Source organism: Hipposideros armiger, unplaced genomic scaffold, assembly GCF_001890085.2.
Source record: "Hipposideros armiger isolate ML-2016 unplaced genomic scaffold, ASM189008v1 scaffold_651, whole genome shotgun sequence".
Classification (NCBI taxonomy): Eukaryota; Metazoa; Chordata; class Mammalia; order Chiroptera; family Hipposideridae; genus Hipposideros; species Hipposideros armiger.
Genome location: NW_017732001.1, coordinates 815,526 through 820,257, shown reverse-complemented (window position 1 = coordinate 820,257; position 4,732 = coordinate 815,526). Strand labels below are relative to the sequence as shown.

At 41.0% G+C, this 4,732-nt stretch overlaps 1 pseudogene; it reads right to left on the bottom strand.

The window, feature by feature from the left end:
- Window positions 1–2,985: 2,985 nt before the first annotated feature.
- Window positions 2,986–3,559, bottom strand: LOC109372635 (AP-3 complex subunit sigma-1 pseudogene; annotated as a pseudogene).
- Between the last annotated feature and the right edge of the window lie 1,173 nt (window positions 3,560–4,732).

Genomic DNA, 4,732 nt, shown 5'->3' with positions numbered 1-4,732 from the left:
CCTGAAAAGTTGTGGCCATTTTTAAACTCCCACACTTAAGAATGTCATAACCCTGCTAGTTTGACATGTGTGTATGTGTGTGTGTGTGTGTGTGTGTGTGTGATGTCAAATGAGAAGGATAGGTGGAGAGAAATAGTGGACCTGAGAGGAAAGAAGTGGACAAGGAAAGATAGCCAGAGTTCAGGTGGGTTAAATCTCAGAAAGAATTTGGGGGATTTGGCAAATGAGAGGCTTTAAAACAACTTCAGTGTAGAAGAGAAATGAGTATGAGAGGAAACAGAGTTTGATATGTTTTCTCATGGTTTAGGAACTTGATCCCTTTTGATATTCTATAAGAGATGTAAGCAAATTACTCTTTGGGCTATTGAGCCATGCATTTTTCAATGCAACTGTGTAAAATGGAGCTATGTGGGGTCCCAGGACTTATTTGAATTAAGCATTTAGATTTCTAAAGGAAGACCTTTTGGGGGGAAAAAGCTCTACCAAACTACAGGAAAAGTAAAACATTGATTTTTCCCCCTGAGGTGGCTAATCAATCATGTTTAGATGTTTAATATTTCTGAGCACTATCAAGTTCAGCATGTGAAAATTTTGAGCCAATGTGGTATTCTCTGAAGGCTTTGTAGTTTTAGATTTTTCAAATATCCATGGAAATGTAAAGAAATAATATATTGACTAATTGCTAGCTGTATGATGCTGCCAGTTTATTTGAACATTTGATGCATTGCTGCTCTGAGCCCCACTCTTGTTCACCCATTTCTAGTCTAATGGCGTGCCACTTGAAATCTCTGATACCTACAGAATGAGTGGGAGGTGCCCTGGAAGCCCAAACTCAAGGGCTTGGAACTCAGCCCAGCCTGTACTCAAATCCTGACTTCACTCTTACTATGTGACTTGGGCATGTTTCTGACCTGACGAAGCTTTTTAAAAATCAGCATGAGGACAACAATCCATTTGTATAAGTCTGTTGTAAGGGTTAAAGATAATGTATATATAGTCAGTGTTGAGCACGTAAATGCTTATTTCGACTCCTCAAAAAGAATCTATAGGCTAGACTTTATTGAGCCAGTGTCAGCAGACTGCAGATTCACCAAATTTGATCAGATAAGCTTGTTTAAAGTCCAGTGTCAGGAAGACATTGAACCAACAAAGTCCTTTCTTATTATTGCATGTAGAAGAGAGCCAAAGGTATAGCTACCAACTTACATGTTGGTGCTAGGTGTTAAGTGCTGTGCCACTGGGGCCATTGGGAAAATAAGTCAATCATCAAATTTGGGTTTTATTTTCCATGTGGTTATTCCAGATCTCAAGGCACTTACAACTTAGCTGGGGAGAAAAGACAACAAAAAACTTTAAAACACAGCAAATATATAATCAAATGCCAAATTTGGAGTTATAGCACCTTCACAGATCAGTAAAGGCTCATATGGATATTGAAGGTGAGGCAAGTTTCAGGGTATAGAGATGGCAAAGGGTGCACTCCGAAAGAATGCCTGGAGGTGGAGAAAAAAAGGTAGAAATTAGAGATATTGGGGGTGCAGGGGTGGGAGGGAGCAGCAGGTACCGGTAGGGAGAAAGTAAATGATGAAGAATTTTGAAACTCGGGCATAAGACTCTTGATGTTGTGGAAGTTAAAGTATCACTATCAATTTCTGAAAAAGTAAAAGAAATCATGAAAAATTAGTGGCTGGCAGAGACCTCCAGATTGCTGAGACAGAGCCTGGAATCAAGTATTGGTTGGCAGGGTGCTAGGAACATGGTGATGGAGCCCCGCCAAAAGTTGTGGTGGGGGTGGGGACAGGAGAAAGCCACTACTGGAGTTTTGGGGAGCTGTAGGTTCTTCTAAGCCCCATTTAGTCTAGACTGACCACTGTTACCCTGGCTCAAACATCTGCTTTGGGCAAAAACTCAGAAGGCAAAAGCTGTCCTGTTGGGTACTAGATGGGTGAGCTCAGATGCCCTTTCTTTGTTGTCAACTTCGCAGAAACAGTGCCTCATCCTTCAAGTGCCTGAGAAATAGCAAGGAGCACAGTAGCAGCTTGTACAACAGCTGTAATTTCCTTTCTACTTGAACTCTATAATAAAAGAAACAGAGGGTGATTTCTCTCCCTACCCCTGCGCAAGGGACAAAGAGAAAAAGTGAAACATTGGATGGAATAACATGGGTTATTCTCTCAATTACTAATGCCCATTTTTGCCTTCTCCAGATTTTTCAATTATGGAGAAACTGGCCCGTACAACATCTCAGGGAAAACTCAAGGTCAAACAAGTCCTCTGATTCAAATATCAGTAGGACTTCTGGTGCTATACTGTTCTGCCAATTAAAGGATGAGCACTTAAGTGTTTTTCTGTGACTTCTAAATAAATGACATCTATGTCTCCAAGCTGATACTCAGCATGGAACAAAGTAGGAAAAAGATTGACTTGAAGAAGTGCAAGAGTCAAGGTAAATTTCTTTCTCATTTGAGATGTTTTCTCTTTTTTTTTTTCTTTTTGCTTTAGAAATCCAGTTACCTTGGGGCTTTTTCAAAGTAAGAGGAAAAGGTCATAATGTTTCCATGCAATATGTACTTGGGATTTTAAATAATTGTGATAAATAACAGAAAGAATTAAGGACTGTTGCACTTGTGATCCCCACAAAACACCAACATTTTGGGTTGTACATAATTTAGACAAATGTCTCAAACACTTTTCAAAATACTGTTGTAACAATACATAGAGGCATGCCTCAGGTGGGCATAGGAATGCAGTTTAGAAAAGAAAGAAAACACACTGGGACTACCCAATTTCTTCAAAATCACTGAGCAAGAAAAGCAGCACTGAACTGCCCGCCATACTGATTTTACACAACTTCTATAAAGTACCTTGACTTAAATCCCAGAACAAAAGTTAAGAGTCTCCTCTATTTTTGGTAAACAACTGCATAGTAAACTTAAATGACTATTTCCCTGGATTTTACCTGGGAATGGCCTTTAAAATTTTTTTTTATTTAAAAGAGGGCAGGTTTTGCACTTTTATACCAATGCCACCAATGTTAAAATTTCTTGGTATCTCAGGAAGATTCATATTCTTTACAGCATATACAGCACGGGCTGGAGCTCCTGCTAAGCCAGCCTCAGATTTCTCATTTATTTTGTGCATTAGTATGTGTAACAATCTCATTCATGTTGGTCTCCAAAACCATTCCTCCCATCACCATTTCTGCAAGAATATTGTGCACCTTGTCTACATGGAAAATTAAATTCAGTTCACAGACATTCTCAAAGCACTTGTCTAATATTTCCACAAATGCTTGAATTAGATAGAAAATGCCAAGTTCATTTTCTGAAGAATCCACACAGAAGACAACATCTAACATTGCATAATGTCTACAAATCAGTTTGTTGTCAGATCCTCCAATTAACAATCCTCTTTTTAGGAAATGACAAACATTTTCACCTCAGAGGCCACATGGGATGTCTCCCTGACAACCTGCTGTTGTGTATCGTCACTGTAGTCTGGTAGAACTTGTCGATCTGTTGCTTCCCTTGGTTGTTGAAATGAGAGTCGCCTTGACCATGGCTGAGCCTGGTGGACCAGGTGGGCGCTGGGGGGTCAGGGCGGGAGCAGACGTGTGAGTCTCACCTTGGGATCTCACGGGAGATCCTTTCCCAGCAGCACTCCCCGCAACCCCCTTCACCTCCCAGTCCCAGGGTGGGACTTGGGCAGGCAGGACCTTGAGATGTTTTCTTATTGTGAGGGTCTGACATGATGGGTGAAGGGGAGGATGAGAGGGAGTATTACTCCTGAAGGAGAGTGATATTAAAATGTAACACTTGGATATACCAGCAAATTAGGCTCTATAGGAATCAACAATTTAAAGCAAGTTATAAGCCATTCAAATTTATTTATTCAACAAGTAATTACTAAGGGCCTACCCTGGACCAGACTGTCCCAGGAAGGAGGAATGTATCAGTGAAGGAAATGAGTCCCTGCTCATATGGGGTGACATTCCAGTGGGGGAAGATGGGACATCACCGATAGAAACAGACTCTGATAGGTTGTCACAAGTGCTAACAAGAATTAGTCTGGGAATGGGGACAGAGAAGGGCGGAGCTGGTGATGGTGGTGTGCTCTTTTAGACAGAGTGCTAAGGGCATTCTCTCCAGTGTGGTGATACCTGAGGGCAGTGAGGGGTTGAGCCAGGTAGACACCTCGGGAAAGAGTGGTCCATGCAGAGGAAGAAGTACAAAGGGTTGCCAGATAAGATACAGAATGCCCACTTCAAGTTGAATTTCAGATAAAGGAAACAAATATTGTTAGTATACACATGTCCTATGCAATGTTTGGGACACACTTATACTAAAAAAAGAATTATTTATCTAAAATTCAACTTGAGCTGGGCATGATGCACGTTATTTGTTGAGTCTGGCAACCCTTGCCAGGTCTTCAGGAAAGAGTGTGCTTTGCATGTCCAAGGAATAATCAGAAGGCTGGAGACATAAGCAAGGGGAAGACTGGTAGGAGATGCGATCCTAGAGGTGGCAGGTGGCTGAGTCACAAAAGTCCTTGTTGGACTCTTTCACAACTTGGGCTTTTCCTTAGAGTGTGATGGGAAGCCAGTGCGAGGCTTTGCGGAGAGAAGTGTGAAGATTCATTTATTTTTTCCTAACTGTTGATGAATTTCATTTACCACTCATTTAAACAAATTATGAAATACGTACCTCTTAGATTTACTGAGTTAGGACAATGT